The sequence below is a fragment of the Papio anubis genome, chromosome 12, assembly GCF_008728515.1.
Source record: "Papio anubis isolate 15944 chromosome 12, Panubis1.0, whole genome shotgun sequence".
Taxonomy (NCBI): domain Eukaryota; kingdom Metazoa; phylum Chordata; class Mammalia; order Primates; family Cercopithecidae; genus Papio; species Papio anubis.
The window spans coordinates 88793569-88817672 of NC_044987.1; the positions used below are offsets into that span (position 1 = coordinate 88793569).

The window sequence follows — 24104 nt, forward strand, 5'->3', positions numbered from 1 at the left end:
TATTTTACATTAATATTCAATTTCAAACCCATTTGTATGTTTGTAATTTTGCACTCTTTTTCTCAAAGACGAACTCAAAATTGTATATGCTTGAGGCCTCCCAGAACCTGGATTTGTCTCTGAATGTGACATGTTTTTAAAAAGTAGAAGAGGTCATATTCATAACTAGAAATTTAAATGTTAAAAATTCAGAGTGAAGAAAGGCACATTGATTCTTGCCTGCATAATGATAATATATTTCAAGTAGATGCTGAAACTTTTGAAACAGACTTCAAAAAATATTTAACTTAAAGAATGTGTTATTTCAATTGCTTCTCTAAGTTCTTTTGAGTAACTTTAATATATATTCTTAAATACCTTTCTGAATGAGAAACAACCTAATAATTTAATAAAATTCCTTAATTTTAATTTGTGCAAGAGCTCTTTTATTCCAGTCTGCTTTTCTGATTTACCTTGGACTGATACAGAGAAAATAAGGAACCTCTTGTTCATGGTACCTAATTTTATCACAACCAACATTGCATTTTCCTGTATTAGCAGTGATACATACATCTGTGATAATACTTATATAATTTTACCCCAGATATTTGCCTATATATCTTGGTGTATGCTTTTGCAAATTCAGCAAGAATTATGGAATCTATGAAGCATTCTGCAAATAACAGAAAAAATGATTTTGTTTTAGAAGTCTTTTTAAGGGAACTCTTTTGAAGGAACTGTCACAACCATTTTATTTAATTTCTCTACTCTTATCTCATGTAGAATGTGAGGGAATTTGAGATGAAACTAAGAAATCAAATTGAGTAGATTCATTTTCTTCAGCTAGTGGTTCCTGCATCCTTCATAGCTAGGTGCTTATTTCCCTTTGATGGTACTCAGATTAGTCCACTTCCCATTTGAAACCAAGTGTGGTAAAGCCATACAAAGTACCTGACTGTTAATAATGGCGACATGTTCATTCTCTCTTAGTGTTTAAATATTCACACTCTTAGAATGGAGATGATGATCATAGAAAAGAGGTGGGAGCTCAGTGCTGTACCTCAATCTGTTTTTACATATATCTTTATAGCTGTAGCTTGCATTTGACATCTCTGGAAAGCACCAAAGGAAATCTAATAAAAAACCTTTTCAAAATTCAGGAGAGGCTGAAATATTTTAGAAAGTGCATGCTCACAACCTTATTGAATTCCTATCATTTATAGCATTTTTTTCAGTGGAATCTCTTCGATTTTCCAGGTATACAATAGTCTCATCTGAAAATAGTGATCATTTTGCCTTCTTTCAATTCTTATACCTGTAACATTTATCTACTTTTAATGACTAATACCATAATAAAATGTTACCTAGTATGGATGATGGCTGGAATTTTTATCTTATTCCTGACTTTAGTATTTCCTTATTGAGCATGAAACTAGTGTTTTGTGTTTTTGTTGTTGTTGTTGTTTGTTTTTTTTGAAACAGAGTCTAGCTCTGTTGCCCAGGCTGGAGTGCAGTGGCGCAATCTCGGCTCACTGCAACCTCCGCCTCCTGGCTTCAAGCAATTCTCTGCCTCAGACTCCTGAGTAGCTGGGATTACAGGCACTCGCCACCACATCTGGCTATTTTTTTTTTTTTTTTTTGTATTTTTAGTAGAGATGGGGTTTCACCATCTTGGCCAGGCTGGTCTTGATCTCCTGACCTTGTGATCCACCCACGTCGGCCTCCCAAAGTGCAGGGATTACAGGCATGAGCCACAGCACCCAGCCAAAACTAGTGCTTCTTTTGAAATAAACATAGTTTATAATACTGAGGGAATATCAGTCAATCCTTATAGTTCTGAGACTTTTAAAATCAAGAATGTGTGTGAAAATTTTGAAAATGTATTTTCAGCATGTAAGCATGTGATAATATGTTTTAATACATTGATTCATGTACTATATTATATCAATACATATCCTAATATTGACCCAATATTGCATTCCTGTTATTAAATACATTTAGCCAGGATATATCAATTTTTAATGGGTAACTAAATTCTGTTTGCTAATATTTTGTGATTTTTAAATCAGTAGTTTTAAGTAAATCCATAATTCTCTTTTTATGTTGAGTCTTTGTCACATTTTCATAACAATTTTAGAGAGACTTTCAAAATAACCCTTTTTAAAAATGTTTAAGAGCGTGCTACAATCTGGCTATCATTGAAGAGATAATATTGTCTGAACTTGAAAGATGTGATAGAATTCCTCTATAAAGCCTTCTTGGCCTTTTTCTTTTGGGGGGGGCGGTGGTGGTGATTATTTCATATACTCCTTTTTATATTTTTCCCATCCTAAATAATTTTGGGAAGACAGAAGAGTCATTAGGGGACTAACAGTAAAGTTCCTGAGATTTGATTATTGATTACCAAACTGGGGAATGGGGAGACTATTTATTAGGTGACTATAAAGTGCTAGTCCTTCCATTTATTTAACTAAAAATCAGTTTGATAAATATCGGAATATATGTTTTACAGGTAGACAAAATGAAGCTCCAAGATGTTATATAACTTTTTCAAGAACATAAGCAGCACAGCATGATTCAAATGCTTATCTCTATGACAACGAAGCCCAAATTTTGTACATCGCACTATTCTTTCTCCTGTTTGCTTTCTAGCCAGATATGTGATGTAGAATGTATAAATCAGGAGGTATAACTATCACTTAGTTATTAAGGTGTATAAAATCTAATGCTCAACAGCTTTACAGCAACAAAGGTTGTAGTCTATGTGCATGGGATCAACTCACCAAACAAGAAGGGGGTGCTCAGAACTTCAAGGCATTACATCCATTTAGCCAGGATATATTCGTTTTTTAATGAGTTACTAAATTCTACTTGCTAATATTTTAGTTTTGTCTTTTTAATCGATATTTATAAGATAAATTCTTAATTTTATTTTTATGTGCATTGTTTGTCACATTTTCATAGCAATTTTAAAGAGACTTTTCTTGCTGCAACTTGGAGGCAAGAAAAATAGAGCTAGCCTTTGCTGGTAGTCCTGGGATATGTTGGGCTTTCTGCCCCCATACTGAGTGATTCTCTCATATAATCATCCTATCATCTCTTTCACACCATTAGATTGGACAAATTTCTAAAGAATTGATAACATTTTTAGAAACATTTTTATAAGAAATGCAATCTGTGTTTGTGCATATATTCTTAAATCTCAGATTCTTCTGGTGAGCAGAATTGTAGAAATACTTTATTGATATCTTAGTACTGAAATTCACATGACAATAGTGAAATATTAATTAAAAAAAAGCTTCCCCCAAATCTCATATGGGTTTACCCTTTTACCTCCCCCACCCTCAAAAAAAAAAAAATTTGAACTACAATCACTCTTTATTTAAAACCCTACTAATTCTAATTTCACAATCAGCCTAAAGTGTTTTCCTTTCGAACTTAAAATATTTTTGATGTTTCTCACCATAAATTAAATTATACGAACTTCAATAACCCGTAAGCCCCTAACAGTATGTTATCAAGTTATATAAATATGAAATAACTGAATGAAGTAAATGTCAAAATAAGTGACCTTATTGCAGCACAAATCACATATCACTGTTTTCTACTTATTCTGTAGCTGCTAGTTGTCTCAGATTCAGTAGCAACTTTGCACATTAACATCAATAATTTTATAGAACATGCACTTGGAGGAAAATAAACCAATATTTATAAGTTAGTGAGTTCATATTCAGTGCTTCCATTCCAACTGATGAATATCAGAGAAAAATAAAACAAAATCAACTTACCTTGTTCATATTAAATCCATATGCCTACTAGCTTGAATTAACTGAATATGATTAATAGCAGCTTCATATCAATATACATATGCAGAAATAAAGTCATATTCATTACAGAATTTCATATAATTGCATATTGTGACTAATTCCCGTATTGCTAATTAAAATTGGGGTTTTAGACAAAAGAGATACTAGAAGTAAAATTGTCAAACAATTTTTAAAGCATTAGCACCATGACTCTTCTATAAATATAAAATAAGCCTGTTTTTAAATGTATGGAGATACTACTACACACCAACTAGAATGGACAAAATATTTTTAAAATAACTGAAGTAAATCCTGGTAAGGATATGGAGCAACAGGAACTCTCATTCATTGCTGGTAGGAATGCAACTGGTGAAGACACTGGAAGAGTCTGGCTGTTTCTTACAAAACTAAACATAGTCTTACCACCACCCAGCAATCCTGTTCCTAGGTATGTGCCCAACTAATTTTAAAATTTGTGTCTACACAAAAGCCTACATAGAAATGTTTAGAGTAACTTTATTTATAATCACCAAAAATAGGAAGCAACCAAGATGTCCTTTGATATGTGAATGAATAAAAAAACTGTGACACACAGTGAAATACTACTCATCAATAAAAAGGAATGAGCTATCAAGCCATGCAAGCACATGTAAGAATCTTAAATGTATATTGTTAATTGAAAAAAGGCTGGTCTGAAAATCTACCTACTGATCCATTTATAAGACATTCTGAAAAAGGCAAGATTGCAGTGATGATAGATCAGAGCTTGCCAAGAGTTTAAAGTATGTGTGGGGTGTTGAATAGTAGAAGCACAAGGATTTTAGTGTAAGTGAAACTATTCTGCATGGTACTTTTAATAGTAAATACATGACACTATGCATATTTCAAAACCCATAAAACTTTACAGAACAAAAATTAAATTTAGATGTATACGACTTAATAAATTATTTAAAAGGATTGAAATGCAGACTGTGAAAAAAGCATCTAACTGTTACAACTATATAAAGCAAACTCAAGGATAGGAGTAGGGATTAAAGGTGCTGACCTGAGTAGGTTTGAAAATGAGTGAAATCTGAAATACTAAAGGCAAAAGGAACTGTACATACACTCTGTATTCTAATTCATAAAATCATTTCCCATGGGGATGTGGGTTAACAATTTTGAAATTACTCTGTATGCAAAGTAAAACTGAATAACAATGTAAATGCATGGCAGACTGTGAGAGCATGATTTCACAGTGCTGAAGTAGGATCTAAGATTTTTATAGGAGTAATACACAACTTGATTCTTAAAGGACATATAGAATTCTAGCATCAAGGAGAAAATAGAAAATATATATTTTTCATATTTAAAATTTATAGATTTGATATATAATAATGCAACGTCAATAAATTAATGTGGGGTTTTTTTTCAATTTTATTTTAAGTTCTGGGATACATATGCAGGATGTGCAGGTTTGTTACATAAGTAAACATGTGTCATGGTGGTTTGCTGCGCCTATCAACCCATCACCTGGGCATTAAGCTCCAAATGCATTAGCTGTTTATCCTGATGCTGTCCCTCTCCCTGCCCTCCACAATGGGCCTCAGTGTGTGTTGTTCCTCTCCCTGTGTTCATGTGTTCTCTTTGTTCGGCTCCCACTTACATGAGAACATGCAGTGTTTGGTTTTCTGTTCCTGTGTTAGTTTGCTGAGAATAATGGCTTCCAGCTCCATCCCTGTCCCTGCAAAGACATGACCTGATTCCTTTTTATCACTGCATAGTATTCCATTGTGTAAATGTATCACATAAGAAAATATATTTTAATGAAAAGGAACAAATTAAGTCAGTAGTACTAACACTTTTAGGTCTTAGATCCCTTGAGACTCAGAAAATTACCTAACATCAGAAAGGATTTGTTAAAATGTGCACTATACCCATTGATGTTTCCATATTATGAATTAAAACTGACATTTAAAAAATACTTATTTACTAATTTAATTTAAAATAAAATAATAAGCCCATGCATGTCGACATAGACAACATATTTTTATTTAAAAAAATTAGTTTACAAAACAAAAGCATTTAGTGAAAAAAGTGTTCTCGTTTACTTTTTTTTTTTTTTTTTGCAAATCTCTTTTATGTCTATCTTAATAAGGTGGCTGGGTTTTTGTATCTTATGCATTCAATGTGTTGCAATATTACATATCTTACAGTCTCCAGAAAACTACACTTTATAAAGTAATATGAGAATAAGACTTTAGAAGGTAAGTAGCATCTAAATGTTACTGTGTACATAGTTTTAGTCTTGAAAACCTTGCAGAGTATCTCAGGAACTTAAGTGGTCTCTATACCATACTTTGAGAACAACTGGCTTAAGCAAAGGCACAGAAGAGAGGAAACACAGAATGTGTAGGAAATAAGGGAAAGAAGGCATGTTATTAAAAATAGAGTCAAATTCAAATGATGAGAACCACAAAAGACCCCAAATAGCCAAAATCATCTTAAGCAAAAAGAGCAACGCTGGAGGCATCACATTACATGACTTCAAAATATACTACAAAGCTATAGTAATCAAAACAGTATGGTACTGGCATAAACAGACATACAGACTGGTGGAACATAATAGAGAGTCCAGAAATTCAAACATTTACAGACAACTGATTTTTTGACAGAAAGGTGCCAAGATACACAATGGGGAAAGGCCAGTCTCTTCAACAATCAGGGAGGGAAAACTAGATATTCATATGCAGAATAATGAAAATGGACCCTTATTTCACCCATTATACACGAATTAACTCAAAATATATCAAAGACTTAAACATAAGACCTGAAACTGTAAAACTACTAGAAGAAAACACAGGAAGCATGCTCCCTGACATTAGTCTTAGCAGTGATTTCTTGGATATGATCCCCAAAACACAGATAACAAAAGCAAAAATAGACAAATGAGATTACATCAAACTAAAAGTAGCAAAGGAAACAATTCACAGAATTAAAAAACCCACAGAATTGGAGAAAACATTTGCAAATCATGTTTGACAAGGGTCTAACATAAAAAGTATACAAGGAACTCAAACATTTATTTTCAATAATATGAAAATAAACCTATTAAAAATTGGCAAAGGAACTGAATAGACTTTTCTTTAAAAAAGACATACAAATGGCCAACTGACACATGAAGAAATGTTCAACATCTCTAATTATCAGAAAAATGCAAATAAAAGCCATAATGAGATGTCACTTCACACTTGTTAGAATGGCTATTATCAAAAAGATAAGATAACATATGTTGGCAAGAATGTGGAGGAAATGTAGCCTTTGTACATTGTTGGTGGCACTGTAAATTAGTACAGTCATTTTGGAAACACTACGGAGATTCCTCACAAAAACTAAAAGTAGAATTAACACATGATCCAGCAATCCCACTTCTGGGTCTGTATCTTAAGAAATTGAAACAAGTATGACAAAGCAGTGTCTCCATTCCCATTATATGAATGTTTCTGCATTATTCACAAGAGCCAATATATAGAGACAACCCAAGTGCACATCAGGGGCTGAATGGATAGAAAAAATGTGGTATGTATACATAATGGAATACTTTTCAGCCTTCAAAAATGCAGGAAGTACTGTCATATGCAACAATATAGAGGCATCTAGAAGACATTATGCTAAGCGAAGTAAGTCAGTCACAAGGAGACAAATGGAATATGATGTCACTTACATGCGATATTTACAAAGTCAGATTCAGGGAAGTAAAAAGTAGAATGGTACTTACCAAGAGCTGGAGTGGTGGCAGGAAAGAGGGTAGACAGGGGAAAAAAAAAGATGTTGGTCAAAGGACACAAAGTTTCTGTTAGATAGAAAAAATAAATAAATCTGGTGAGATGCCGCACAGCTTGGTGATTATAGTTAATAATTATGGTATATGTCAACATAGCTAAATGAGAACATTTAAAATGTTCTAACCACAAATTAATAAATATTTGAGGTGACAGATATACTAATTACCTTGATTTGATCATTCCATCATGCATGCGTGTATTGAAATATCACATTGTACCCCAAAATAAAATTACTTGTCAATTAAAAATAAAATTTAAATTTAAAAAATGTAATTATATATGAAGTGGTGGATATGTTAATTCTTTTGGCTTAATTATTTAATAATGTATACATATATCAAAATATGTTGCCATCAGTAAATATATATATATATAGGTTTTGTCAGTTATGCCTTAATAAGGCTGGGAAATTTTTTCTTTTAAAGTTTCAATGGTGCAACATCATGGCTAAATTAAGAATTAGCTAAAAAATAAATTGAAATAAATTGGAAGGGTTTGAATGTCACGGAAAGTGTGATTGCTTTTTTAAAAAAACTATCATAAAGAACAGGCTTTGTGCAGAAAAGTGACAATATTTAGTTTCTAAAGGAAATACATTTTAATAACAATATAGACCATAATTTGTCTGGTTAAAACATTGGAAGGCAGAGATCAAAAATCAGAGGATGTGATTTTAGTAGTTCAGGTGAATCATAAGGCGAACCAGTAGTGATTTTAAAAGGGTGCTGAATTTTATAGACAATATAAATATAGAATGAAAAGCACTTAGCAGTTAATCAATATGGGGTAGAAAGAAAAGGAGAAAGATATTGGGGACAGGGGAACTTGAAGCATTTATTTGAAGGGGCCCATATAACACTATATATATTCTGTATGTATACCTTACAGGGAAAACTTGTATTAGACTTCACAATTACAGTGGAAATTTTTTTCCAGAGACGTTTAAAACAATAAGCAGAAATCTTGGCAGTAGTATTCCCCTTAGGAAGATGGATGCGTATCATTGATAAATCCTTTGGAGTTAGGGCTGGGATCATACAAAGGGCATGCTTAGAAAGCTATGTGGCTGCTCATGCCTGTAATCCCAGCACTTTGGGAAGCCGAGGCAGGTGGATCATGAATTTAGGCATTCAAGACTAACCTGGCCAACACGGTGAAACCCTGTCTCTACTAAACATACAAAAATTAGCTGGGCGTGGTGTCTGTCATGTGCCTGTAATCCCAGCTACTTGGGAGGCTGAGGCAGGGGAATCATTTGATCCCAGGAGGTGGAGTTTGCAGTAAACCGAGATCACACCATTGCACTCCAGCACAGGTGACACAGCAAGACTCTATCTATCTCAAAAAAAAAAAAAAAAAAAAAAAAAAAAAAAAAAAAAAAAAAAAAAAACTATGTGTGGACTCTACACCAGGTTTTTTGTATGTTTAACTTTGCCTTGGAGTAACTATGTATAGATTCTTATAACTTAATTAAGATGGTACATTTGGTTAACTGCAGAGGTTTATGTTTTGCTGAGTGGTGTTTAAAGACAGAAATACAAAGCTGAATTTATTAACATAGAAAGTATTAAAAAGATGGTGTTTATGGGCTTTAAAAGATGGTGTTTATGACTTGTGGGCCCATCCCAAATTATATGTTGAAACCCCATAAATGAATACTTCAGAATATAACTGTATGTGGGGATGGGGCCTTTAAAGAGGTAACTAAGGTTAAATGAAGTCATATGAGTGTGCCCGAATCCCTGTGATTTTATTTGGAGATAAGACCCTCACAGGGTGACGAAGTTAAATGAGGCCTATAGAGTTGGAACCCAATCCTACCAGACTCCATATAGGAAGACATTAAAAGACAAATACTGTATGATCTCACTTATGTGTAGAAATTAAAATAGTCAAACTTATAGAAGCAGAGAGTAGAATTACCAGTAGCTGGGGTAGAAGAAATGGGGAGGTGATGCTCAAAGTGTACAAAATGTCAGCTATGCAAGATAAGTAAGTCTTAGAGTCTCACTATACAACATCGTGCCTGTAGCTAACAATACTGTATTTTAATATTTGCTAAGAAGATAGATTGTAAAGTTTTCTTACCACAAAAACTAAATAAAAATAAATAAATAATAAAGGGGGCAGGAGGAAATTTTGAGAGATGACAGGTATGTTTATAGATTTAATAGTGGAAATGGTTTCACAGGTTTATATGTATCTCCAAACTCATCATGTTGTGTACATTAAATACACATAATTTTTAAATGTCAATCTTACTTCAGTAAAGTGGCTTATGAAACTAAACTTTAGTGATAGACACCCAACAAGTGATCATTTATGGGTGGTATGAATTTCAGAAAAAAGGTCAGACATGTACTATTTACTATAAAAAATAAAAAAGAAAGCCAGTCATTAATTATATTCCTTGGCTTCCTGCTTTCTGAATGTAGAATTGAATTTCTATACCCCATAAAGGCTGAATGTGGTTACATAATATGTTTTAGCTGAAGAAATATAAGCAAAAGTGATTTGTGTCTTTAGAATCAAAATATTTAACTTTTAAAAAAATTTTAGATTCAGGGAGTCCATGATTATTGTTTGTTACATGGATACACATTGCATAATGGTGAAGTTTGGGTATCCAATGCAGTCATCATCCAAGTAGGGAACACATTGCATACAACAGGAAATTTTTTAACCCTCATTCCCTTTTCAACCTCCCCTCTTTTGGAGTCCCCAGTGTCTATTATTTCCAGCTTCATATTTTAACATCCAGTTTTTTATACTGTGTCTTTTCTATTGCCATGGTCACCAGCAACACTGAAAATAGTGGTTGCTCCAGTAGCCCACAAGGAGATATAGAGCAGATGCTCCAGCAGAGTCATGACATACATAAAACATGTGCAATAAATAAACCTTTGCTGGAAAAAGCCATTGAAATTTGGTGGAGGGGATTGCTACCGTGGCATAATACAGTTATTCTGATTGGTGGAGCCAGCTTGTTCAACATATAAATGAGGTATCTGTCCGTTGGACATATAAACAACTTCTCTCTCTCTGTTTAAAACTAAATTTAGTCTCTGACAACAGTCTTTTCAATCACAATCTTATAGAACAGAAGGGTTTATCCTCTCTATTATGGAAAACATTTATAGAGCATCTAATACAGAATGAAGATGTTTTCACATGCATCTTGTTATATATCTTTTAAGTATATATTATTGTTTCTATCTTACATATATTGGAACTGAAGATTAAAAGTATAATAAAATGTACAGATTGTAAAACTAGGAAAGTAATAGACTCACTTTGAGCCAGCTTCTAACTTTGATATACTTGCTCTTTCCATATACTACAATGCCTTTGGTTAACCTAAAGACAGAACATTGACTACTGCTGCCTAAGGGAAGTTTCTTATTCTCCCTATTCTCTTAAAAATATTTAGAAACTCATTCAATTTTCTAGATCTTCTAGAAATAGTTTTAAAAGAAAAGTGACATTTTTTTCTACATTTTGAAAACAATTTCCTCTTTAGATTCTTATGCCCTAGGTGACTGAGTTCTGCCAAAACAGGAGTTTCAGATAAGTTCTAAGAGAACTTGATCCTCTTGCTTTATGGAATAATGAAGGAAATTTCAAAAAAAAAAAAAAAAGAAAAGAAAAAGAAAACAGATGAAGAGCTATTTTTATGTCCCTCAATCAGGTAGACTGTTTACCCATTTCAAAAAAGATAGACAATTATAATCAGACCAATCATTTTCCTAGTCTTTCCCTCAGGAAAAAAAGAAAAAATCCATGATGTTTAAATGGTCAATTTCATTTTTTTTTTCAGTTCTTGGAAGTATGACTTGACTTATTCAAATAATCTATTATTATATTATCCTATTTTTAAAATAAAAAATGATACCTCTCTAACAAGGTTATAGCAAACATTTTTAAAAACTACATAGAGTAACCAGAACAGTATTTACCATAATTGTGATTACATTTTCTTTCCTTCAGATTCTCAAATAAAAGGAACCACAATATTCAAACATTTTCCTTCAGATTTACAAATTACAGGAACTACAGTATCTGTTCCTTGAAGCTCCAATTAGACAAACCTTAACGTAAAGGTCTTAAAATATATACCCTGTTTCATTTGGATTGAACAGACATTTGAAAGTTGCTTCATCCATTTTACCCATCGAATATATCACAGTGGAAGATTCTGTATTAACTTGGCCACGAGGAGCATCATCTACTTTCAAAGTAGGCAAAACAGCCAGACTGGATACTTTATGCTCCTTTTATTTCATAAATCTAGAGAAAGCCTTAGCTAAAGGAATGTAAGTTATGTTTAAGTTATCTTTACCTCCATTTGCTAGTGTTCTGGGCAATGATCATAGACACATCGACACAATGATCCTAGACACACAGTTGAAACCTCACAGAAGCTTCCAATCCCAAAGTCAATATATCTACAGATAGTCGTAAATTGTTTACTCATTTTGATGAAAATAAGAGGAAAGATATGAAATGGCTTTACTTTTTAATAAACTTTATTTATATTTTCTTTTTTTTCACAGACAGGGTCTCACACTGTGGCCCACAGTGGATAGGAAGTGGTGTGATTATAGCTTACTGCAGCTTTGAACTCCTGAGCTCAATGGATCCTCCTGCCTCAGCCTTCTGAAGAGTTGAGACTACAGGCATGGGCCACCACATCTGGCCATCTGGTTAATTTTAAGTTTTAGAGATGGAGTCTCCCTATGTTGCCCAGTCTGCCATAGAACTCCTGGCCTCAAGTGATCCTCCTGCCTTGGCCTCCCAAACTACAGAGATTGCAGGTGTCAGCTACTGCACCCAGCCTATACTTTCTAGTTAAAAAAAAAATGTACATATGCATTGTGGTGAATTTAGAAGACACAGAAAACTAAGAAAATAGAACAAGAAATTATATAATCTTGAACAAAAAAATAGAACAAAATAGAACAAAATTGAATGTTGAAAATAGAACAAAAAAATTATATAACAAAAAGGCAACACTAAACTTTGTTTATAAATTTTTGTGAAGTGGAAAGATATTAACTGATTTTTTCCCACTAAAAACAAACATTCCTATTTATATTTAGTTATATTTGCTGAATTTATATAGAAACATTAACCAGCAAAATGGGACAATATTGTATATATTGCTGATTTTTTTGGTTTTGTTTTTTGAGACAGGGTTTTACTTTGTTGTCCAGGCTAGAGCGCAGTAGCAAAATCTGGCTCACTGCAGCTTTAGCCTCCTGGCCTCAAGTGATCCTCCCATCTCAGCCTCCCCTCCCAGGTAACTGAGACTTACAGGCATGTGCTACCATGCCAGGATAATTTTTTGATTTTTTGTAGGACGAGTTATCACTTTCCTAGGCTTAAGCCAACCTCCTGCCTACTTGTTCCAAAGTGTTGGAATTACAGGTGTGAGCCACCACGCCCAGGCTTGATTTGCTTTTTGATTTGATTAAACATAGATACATTTCTAACATTTTACTAGATTGTATTTTAGTGTATAGTATGTTAGATCTGCTTCTCAGAGACTTTTAAATTTTTTTCAGTATTTTCTTTTGTTCTAAACATTACCACTATGAATCTGTTTACTCATATGTACAATTTATTTAGCAAAAATCTAACTAAATTGGAGAATGTTAACCAAAATTTCTAAAATATTTTAAGACTTTTAAAATGTTGCTCATGTAGTCCTCTGGAAATTACATGAACATTAATGTTAGATAATACTATCCCTATAAGAAAGTGTTCATTTTCCTAAATTCTCGCCAATATTAAGGATCTTTTCATATTGCATATTTTGTCTGATAGCCTAAAAAAATAGCAACAACATAAACCAATTCCAATTGTTTTCTTTGAAAGTTAATGACTTTGACCACAGATATTCGTGTGTTCATTATTCATATGTATTGCTTCTTTTGGTTGTCTGTTGAAATTCTTTCTTTTATCTCTTTTTTATCTTTTTTTAAAATTGTTGAATAATAAATCCTGGGTTGATGGACAACTTTTTTCTTTCAGCACTTTAAAAATATTACTTTATTGTCTCCTGACATTCCATCTATGTTGTCCCCCAATAAGATGTTAGATGTCATTCATATTGTTATTTTCCTCATGCAATGTGTTTTTTCCTCTTCTGATTGATTTCAATATTTAAGCTTTACTTTAGCTTACAGAAATTAGGGTGTAATTTGCTTTAGTGTGGTTATCTTTGTCCTTATTTTGTTTGGAGTTAATTTCTTGAATCTCTAAATCAATTTTTTTGTCACATTTGGGAAATATTTGACCTCATTTTTTTTTCTAAATTTTTTCTGCCCAATTGTCACTTTCTTGTCTTTCAAGACTCAAATTGAATTTATGTTGGACCATTTGATATTACTTCAGAGATTGTTGGTACTCCTTTGTCTTTAGAGGGCTATTTTTTCTTTATATAGCTTCACATTAACTTTCTCTTTCTTCTGCCATGTGCCATGTGCAGTTAAGCACATCCACTAATTTTTTTTTTAGTTTCACTTACAGTATTTTTACATTCTAGAATTTTCATATAATTATTTTTCATTGTACTCATTTTGTGTTGGTATTCCTATCTGGTTACTTATTAAGATCATGTTTTCAATTCTTTAAGCATATTTTCATTCTTTTAACATACTTAATCATCGCTCTTTCAGAAGTCTTTGTCTAGTGAAACCAATTTCATGCCATTATGGGGTTAGTTTCTTTGTTTCTACCAATTGTCATTTTTAAAAACTATTGGTTTTTCTGTTTCATTATGTTATTATGATTCATTATATATTGAACATCATGAATTACTGCAGAGACCAGAAATTCTGTTGTCTTTCTCTGAAGACTTTTGTTCTAGTAAGCTGCTTTTGTTCTAGTAAGCAGCTCAATTACTAAACATTTACCTTGAACTTGCATAATCTTGGTAAAACCCAAGATGCTTACCATGCTTCTTTAATTTATTTAAGATTTACCCTTCAAACTCTGTGTTCCCATGTGTGTCTTCTCAGAGAATAGTTTTAGTCTTAGTCATGGGGCAGTAAAAGAATTTATGTCACTCTAGGGCATAATCCTTATTCATAAAGCTTACTGTTTTTATGTCTCAACTGGAATGGGATGCTAAATATATTAATACGGACTTAAGGTTTCTTTCCTCTGGCTGGACCCCAGTCCTCATGGGTATAAAGGCTACTCAGCATTTATTATTTTTATTCCAATCACAATCATATAGTAGTTGTTCTCTGATAAGTCTCTGGTAGTCTCCTAGGTATGAGAAGTCCAGTCGTCAACCAAGGACTTGTAGAGAATCCCCACACTGAATTCTGGAGCTGCATCTACATATCTTTCCTCTCTTCTGCTTTATTTACCTAAATCCAGTTGTTTTAGCTCTTCTCTGAACTCTAATCTCTGCCTTCTTGAGCTCTGAATTTCAGTGTTGCTAAATTTGCTGCACTGGAATTATGAAATTTTCCTCAGGTCAAGACAAACGTAGGGTTTACCTTGAGGATTTCACTTTTTTTTTTTTTTTAGAAATTACAGCCTTATGCTGCCAGTTTTCCACTGCCTGACAACAGGTACCATACACAGTCTGTCCAAATTTATAGTTGATTATGGCAGGAAGACTAATCTAGTACCATTGACTGCATCATAGCTAGGAGCAGAAGTTTTTGTACGTAACAAATTTCAATGTTTTGGCACTTTTTAAATGTAATTTTATTTAAGATGTGATTATCATGTATATAAAATTTTTAATATTTTTATTTTCACCTAAAACTAGATGTATCACCCAATATTTCTTATGAAAATCATTAGCCATCTGAAACACTTAATAAATACAAACAGTTGGATTAGTAATAATTTTTTTATGTTTAATAGCCAATTCAGAACTGTACAATTTTTCTGCTTTGTAACTAATCTTATTTTATACCATAATTACTATTCTTTCATAGTCTTGTGATTTAATCCTTGCTGTCAGTCGCCCTGGAGCACAATACGTACAGTTCTCTCATGAAAAGCAGCTCAATTACAAATCAATGCTTGCAATCTGAAATGGAAAATGTGACTTATCACTAGTAATGGCAAATATAACACTCATAAGTAACAGTAGGTAATTGAAAGTGAAGAGGAATGTAAATGATGAATGCTTATTCCTGCCTACTATTGTCCCTCATTTTAGTGCATCTGTAGCCTACCATCTTTTTAATGTACTACCCTCATTAAGAATTTTTGTGGCTTTGGTGAATTAGTAACAGATTATCAGACAACCTTTCCATTGATATAACTTATGCTTTTAGGCTCATCTTTTCATGTATTGATAATAGTAGAAGAATTCAGACACTGATTCAAAGTTGATTCATTCCTTAGCACATTTGAATTGAGGTTTTTTTGAAACCACTATTTGCCTTCTCTATCTATGACATTTCAATATATATGTAATGTTTTCTCAGATCTAAAGTCACATGTACCTCATTCTAGAGTTTGCATTCAATTCCAGAAAAAGCTTCTGCCACTCTCAATTTGCAACAGTAGGCAATAGTATACTAGTAAGTGTTCAAAAACCGGCTCTCCAAAAACAAAACAAAAAACCTGATTGGAAAAATTGGCTGTTGGGAAAAGGTGTGCATGATTGGTTTCCTCACACCACTCACCGTAGGGACCTTTTATTACATCCTGGAAGATGACTGACACCTCTTTGGGTGTGCAAACATTTTTCCTGTTGGACATAAACAAATGCATAATGAGTGAAGTTTTTCAGAATGGTTGCCAAACATTGATTTTATTGTAAATCACTTGCATGTGTCCTAAAGTCTTTTTTTCCTAATGAATATTTAAGTAGCCATCTCTTTTTGCATTAAATTCAGGAAATTTAAGACTTTTTAAGCTTTTGAATATAAGCTGTAGTGTAGATGTTTGTCGCTTTAGAATGGCTGACTGTCTGGTTTCATTTGTTACATATATACTCAAATACATATTAAAACAGACACACATATGTGCAGTATTTCTTCAGTTCAAATTTTCTCAAACTTTTTATTTCTTCAGCTGATAGAATTAAGAGATAAGAGATGCTATAAAACCACATTTGTCTACTGTCAGGATGGCTATTTGGCATAATGTATTTAAATATACTGAACTACAGAGGAAAATAAAATTAATAATAATTTTGTTATTTTTAGACATGATTTTTCTGACCATACCTATCATTCCCTATCACGTTTATTTTTTAATCAAAATATTTATTAATACCTAATATTATATTGTTATTTATTGTTGTATCCATAGCACCTAGAACAGTACACAGTCACAAAATAAATATTTTTTGAATAAATGAATTAAAATCTTTAAAAAATTAACACTTAGAATTTTCAGCTCCTACCAAAAATTTCCATCAAAATAAAATAAGCTGACATAGTGTTATGTACCTGTAATCCCTGCTATTCAAGAGGCTGAGGCAGGAAGATTGCTTAAGCCCAGCAGTTTGAGACCAGTCTAGGCAACATAGTGAGATACTGTCTCAAATAAATTAATTAAAATAGTAAAGTAAATTCCTTAACTTTATTCATTGAGATATTTAAAATATTGGTGTGATAAAACCATACAAAATAAGAAAGTAATTGAGGAGCTAAATATAGCAATTTGAAATTAATTTTATGTGTTCCATATAGTTCATCTTTTACCTCTAGATTTGCTTAAAATCTATTTAGTGTTTTAGACTGCATCAATAATAAACAGAAAGATATACCTAGAGATACAATTTAGATATATGACTGCTGAAAGCTTTTTCATTTATATTAAAAGTTCTTCTAACATTTTAAATGGTTATGTATTTTATTGCAAAAGTATGTAACTTTTTAGGAGTACTTTCTAGGTGCACAGTAGCCTACTAGAATCCATCATAAATTCCCAAAAGTATCCATGGGTACTAGACTAGTACAGCAATCTACAGTACAGTGGAAAGGAATACCTTTCTTGTGATACACTGAAGTACTGTTGGTTATGCTCTGATAACAGAGAGGTGTATCAGCTTTAATTTAACTAATGATCTTCATCCTGGAAATACACACAGCCTATGTGAATAGACTTAAGCGTATTCTCTAATGACAGATTTAGAATTAACCTTCTCTTTGGTTCTAAGACTTTATTACATGATGAAGCTTGAGATATTTGCTTTGTTTTCCCCCATAGAATAAGTTATTTTCCAGCTCCATCCTCAGCGACTCATTCAAATTGATTTCTGAATACACTTCCCTTTTAAAATTCTTTTTTTCCCACCGGTTTCTCAAATGTAATCACAAACTTGAATGTCACTGTATAACCATTACCCTAGTGTTAAACAGTGAGTGGGACAAAGCTTTCCCCATATTGTAATGGAAATCTTGGGGTCTAAAGCTGTTTCAGTGTTAGATTTTGTGTCCTTGAAATGAATTCCGTGAAGGTGTTATTATTTGGGCAAAGGTTCTGAAAAGTTATAGGATTCCTAACATGTATTTAAGGTAGATATTCCTATCTGATATTTGCTTATAGATAATCCTGTTTCTAATCTCAAGAAACCAACTTCTTCATTAAGGAATTTCCATGGCAAAATAACAATTGTTCTTCAAAAGCACCTTCATCACTTGTTGTAAATGTAACTAGCATACTCATAATGTGTCACACAAAAACACCAAAACATTTTAATTTAAAAAATAGTCAAAAAGTTCACTTCAATCTCCTTGCTGGCAAGAATTATTTTCACAAAATTTTGTAATCGTGTAAGCTTTCAGGTTTGAATGTCAAGGTTTAAGGCCAATCTTTGAAATCTCATACCCATAAATTTTGAGATATATACAAAAAAGTTCCTCCAGTCTAACATGAGATATCAGTGGCCTTGATAGCATGTCATGCCCTGGTCTTATCAGCAACTGGAAGTTGAATGAGTTGCAACTTTGAAGAATTTCCATGAGGCCATGGAAAACAATGTTAATTATATTTATAACCGTCTCTTCTTGACTCCATAACTAACTAGTTCTTACTCTCTGAGTCAGCAAATTGTACTTGCCAATGCTATTCTTGTCCTTGCCTACATCAGTGTGCCAGGTATTGACATTCAAAGTGAGTTTTTCTAATGTATGTATAATTGCTAAATAATTATTTAATTCTCTCATCTATCTTCTCTCTCTCTCTCTCCCACTTTTTACTCTAAAAGCAAAATAAAACCTATTTAGTAGGTAAATCTGTGTGTGAATATATAGATAAAAAATGTCCTAGATGAAAACTGCCAACAGATTTGGAAGGCAAGTTAATGTAAATATTTTGAAAATGTATCTATAAGCCTGTCAAAAATCTAAAAACAGGTCTTCTATAGGACTGTACATGTTGAATAAATACTTTGTATTTGTAGATTTTTAAAAGTACCATGATCAACTTAATCATCATCCTAATCACCCTATCTATGATTTGTTAGATGCTTACCAAGCATCGGATAATGTGTGGGGGACTATTCTAACATTATTAATTTCCTAGAGCTACTGTAACAAATTATCAAAAAACTTGGTTGCATAAAACAACAGAAATGTATTCACTCACAGTTCTGGTGGCCAAAAGTTCAAAATCAAGGTATCAGCAGGGTTACACTTCCTGCTGAGGATATAGGGAAGATTCTGTTCCTTTCCTTGCCCAGCTTCTGGTGGTTGCAAATTTCTTTAGGATTGTGGCCACATGTTTTCAGTCTCTGCTTCCATGGTCACTTATCCTGTTTGTTTGTTTGGACAGAGTCTCGCTCTATCACCCAGGGCTTGAGTACAGTGGCATGATCTCGGCTTACTGTAATCTCCACCTCCTGGGTTCAAGCAATTCTGCTCAGCCTCCTGAGTAGCTAGGATCACAGGTGCACACCACCATGCCCAGGTAATTTTTTTTTGTACTTTTAGCACAGATAAGGTTTCCTTATGTTGGCCAGGCTGGTCTCGAACTCCTGACCTCAAGTGATCTGCCCGTCTCAGCCTCCCAAAGTGCTGGGAGTACAGGTGTGAGCCACTGCACCTGGCCTATTTATCCTCATCTGCCACTTTGTCATGTTTCTTGTAAGAGCAATTGTCACCAGATTTAGAACCCACTCCAATAATCCAGATGATCTCAATTTCCTTACTTAATTAAATCTGTAAAGATCCTTTTTCTAAGTAAGGTAACATTCACAGGTAATGGATATTAGAACGTAGACATATCTTTTTGGGAGTCACTATGCAACCTGCTCCTGTTAACACTGTCTCTAATTGTCATAAACAGAGATAAATTGAGAGTGAGAGAGGTTAGCAATTTTCCTAAAGTTGTACAGATGAGGAGTGGTAGGAATAGGATCTTAAATGGAAGCAGAACTCATCCCATTGAATTTTAATTGTTCATTCTCCCATTTGTATCCCTGCCTAGGTCCAGGTATCTTGGTGGTTGAGACTTATGACATATCCCTAATGCCATGCTTTGACCTTTGATACAGGCTAGGCACTAAATAACCAATTGTTGAATAAACTGAATACATGAATTCTCACCAGCAATTCCTTTACTGATAAACAGCCAAGGCCAATATCCATTGCAAATGAAAATGTATCTGCTATTTTGCAGGAGTTTTATCTAAAGGTTATCAAAATTCAGTAGCAAATGTTTATCTCTTTCTAGAGTTTAGCATGAAAATTTAATTCTTTAGGCTTACTTACCCAAAACTAAGCTCTATGATATAAATATAGAAGTAGCAATTGGCCACATACTATCTCTTTCTTCTCTTTTCTTATTATGTATATTTACATAAAAAAGAAATATATATGTATATACACATACATATGTATATATACACATGTGTGTGTATGTATATGTGTGTGTGTATATGTGTGTGTATATATATACACAAGAAATATAAAGGAGTAACTAAAAGAGGAAAAATACCTAAACAAATCACCCCAGTTTATTTGGTTTTTAAGCACAACCACTACCACATATTGGCTAGTGTATGAATTTTATTGAGCAATGAGATCCAATTTGTTGCCTAGTTATTGCTGGTGACTGAATACAGGTCTTTTTTTTTTTTTTTCCTAGACAAATTGAGTGATAACTGAGGGTGGCAAAACACTGCATCAGAACGACTCAGTTACTGTGGCAATTGTTTTGTGAGTGAATCAATCAACCTCTCTTTCTCTCCTTAAGGAAATTTTAGTTGCTAATTTAAATAAGCAACTAAAATTTTGGTAATATACAGGCCCAGGATTGAGAATTGTAAAACAGGATCTATATGAAAAACAATGTTTTTAAAGTTACTTTCTCTCTGCATGCGCACGCGCGCACACACACACACTCTCTTATATTTTCTGAGCTATTTCCTCTTTTTTGTCACTCATTCATTAACCATTCTTATGCCAGACGTATCTACCTTCCAGATGAATCTTAGGATAGACCTCTTATTTGATTTAGTTGTCCTTTCCTCTCCAAGTGCCCCAAGATTAGGATTTCTTATCTACTCTCTAAACATTCCTGAGTCTAGCAAGGAAGCTTCAGGCATGGTAAGGATGAATGACAAACAAATTTCTGTTGTAGGTAACTAATAAAAGTTGATGCCAGACTTGTGGATGTGAGGATGAATGCAGTGGTTTGAAAGAGCAGAATCCAAGGACACTAAAGTGCTATGATTGAAATATAATTGATTTGAGGTATGCCACTGAGGCACCCAGTCCGACATACATTCAACCACAAGAAATTAAACCTTCTCCGTATATTTGATGTTCAATTTCCTTATTTCTAAAATGCACATTATAACATATTTCAACTAGCATTCATATGAATCTTAGATGAATCTGGCACAATGCCAGAAACATATTAGTTGCTCAAATATCATTATTTACAAGAGACTAAGAAAGGGCACATGATTTTAGGAAGTTTTCTCCTTATTGTGGAAATTTTATTGTGTAGTAATTAATTTAATACCTTGGTGAACTCTTCAGTGCTCATTGCTTACCCCTCAAGTATACAAGATCAATAAACTAACTTGAGTGAGCAAATAAAATTTTCAGGAAAACATTGGCATTAGCAAACTTATGACACTGAATATAAAATCAGAGTGCTGATTTATTAATTTTCTATTTTAAACATAATTGTCATGCGTTTAAAATAGGAGTCATTATTATTTTATCTCTGTTGGCAGACGTCATGGGAAACCAAACTGTAATTAGGATTCTGTGTGGAATCTGAACAAGGAACACTAGACGAGTAGAATTTTAATTAGCATCAGGTTTATGAAGTTTAATAAATCCACCTCTGCAATATGGGTGGCCTCATTAACAAGATTGGTGCATTTAAATTTCATTGTTTAATTTTCTCTTTCCTTAGAATGTTCGTTGAATGGACATTCCATTTGTTTGCTTCTATGTCTAAACTTTTATTATCAACCTCCTGGCAGATTGACCTCTTTTTCCTTCAGAAATATTGATGTTTTCCATCAAAGTAGTCAATTCTTGCTTGCCAGGAACAACTCTCCCTTTACAAAATATTCTCCTCTCTCAGTTGTCATTCATTGTGAGTTGATAATACAGTATAAACAGCAGAAGAAAATCTCACTTTTTTTTATTTCCAGAATTCTTCAGTCATCTCTAACTGAAGATGATATTTAATTTTTTGACTCTCACTTTTCTCACTAAAAATCAAAGATGATAATACCATCTTCCTCATTTGGTTTTTGAGAGTGTTAATAAAACAATGCTTTCAAAGGTCTCAGTACACTACCTGGTACAAGGAATCGACTCAATAAATATTTTTAAAATCTATCATTCCCCTGACATTTAATAGTGTTTTGCTATGACCTGACTTGTCATATAAAGGGAGCCCTGTCATAGTAGGACCTTTCATAATAAATACAGCCCACTCTGCATGTCGCATAACAGTTTTACTCACTATCATGTGAAGAGTAAAGATTTTATTTTGACTGACTGAGAGAAGTGATGAATATTCTAGAACTTTGCTTTGTAAAAATATGTGGAACATGGAGCCTTAGATCCCTGTTTTGAAGAGTTAGGCACACCAATTAGGATAATGCACATGAATGTTCTTTAAAAATGGCAAAAACACATTGTATGTAAAGAGGATAATTATTATTATTAGAGAAGGGATGGTAGCTTTGCAGAGAACATGGGAGCAGCAAATGGGACAATGAGGCTTATTGGAGTTTGTGAAGGAACAAATTCCACAAACTTTTATGCAGTTCCTCTGTTCCACTAAAAATCTTTAGTGGAATTCTGGGTTGAAAATTCCTTTCTTTAAGAATGTTGAATATTGGCCCCCATTCTCTTCTGGCTTGGAGAGTTTCTGCTGAGAGAGGCACAAGACAGGGATGCCCTCTCTCACCATTCCTATTCAACATAGTGTTGGAAGTTCTGGCTAGGGCAATCAGGCAAGAGAAAGAAATCAAGGGTATTCAGTTAGGAAAAGAAGAAGTGAAATTGTCCCTGTTTGCAGATGACATCATTGTATATTTAGAAAACCCCATTGTCTCAGTCCAAAATCTCCTTAACCTGAGAAGCAACTTCAGCAAAGTCTCAGGATACAAAATCAATGTGCAAATATCACAAGCATTCTTATACACCAGTAACAGACAAACAGAGAGCCAAATCATGAATGAACTTTCATTCACAATTGCTTCAAAGAGAATAAAATACCTAGGAATCCAACTTCCAAGGGATGTGAAGGACCTCTTCAAGGAGAACTACAAACCACTGCTCAGTGAAATAAAAGAGGACACAAACAAATGGAAGAACATACCATGCTCATGGATAGGAAGAATCAATATTGTGAAAATGGCCATACTGCCCAAGGTAATTTATAGATTCAATGCCATCCCCATTAAGCTACCAATGAGTTTCTTCACAGAATTGGAAAAAACTGCTTTAAGGTTCATATGGAACCAAAAAGGATCCCACATTGCCAAGACAATCCTAAGTCAAAAGAATAAAGCTGGAGGCATCACGCTACCTGACTTCAAACTATACTACAAGGTTATAGTAATCAAAACAGCATGGTACTGGTACCAAAACAGAGATATAGAACAATGGAACAGAAAAGAGTCCTCAGAAATAATACCACACATCTACAGCCATCTGATCTTTGACAAACCTGACAAAAACAAGAAATGGGGAAAGGATTCCCTATTTAATAAATGGTGCTGGGAAAATTGGCTAGCCATAAGTAGAAAGCTGAAACTTCATCCTCTCCTTACTCCTTATATGAAAATTAATTCAAGATGGATTAGAGACTTAAATGTTAGACCTAATACCATAAAAACCCTATAAGAAAACCTAGGTAATACCATTCAGGACATAGGCATGGGCAAGGACTTCATGTCTAAAACACCAAAAGCAATGGCAACAAAAGCCAAAATTGACAAATGGGATCTAATTAAACTAAAGAGCTTCTGCACAGCAAAAGAAACTACCATCAGAGTGAACCGGCAACCTACAGAATGGGAGAAAATTTT

The 24104-nt window shown here is 33.5% G+C and overlaps 1 long non-coding RNA gene across 5 annotated transcripts in view; it reads right to left on the reverse strand.

Moving 5' to 3' along the window:
• The window catches only part of LOC103877584, a 319563-nt gene that overhangs the window by 149489 nt on the left and 145970 nt on the right, over nucleotides 1–24104 (reverse strand). For 4 of the 5 annotated variants that reach the window (XR_001894860.3, XR_001894863.3, XR_004177507.1 and 1 more), the window contains exon 3: nucleotides 7543–7617. This is a non-coding gene — a long non-coding RNA (uncharacterized LOC103877584). Of the gene's footprint in view, nucleotides 1–7542; nucleotides 7618–16269; nucleotides 16335–24104 lie in introns of all 5 variants that reach the window. The other variant, XR_001894867.3, reaches the window with a different exon arrangement.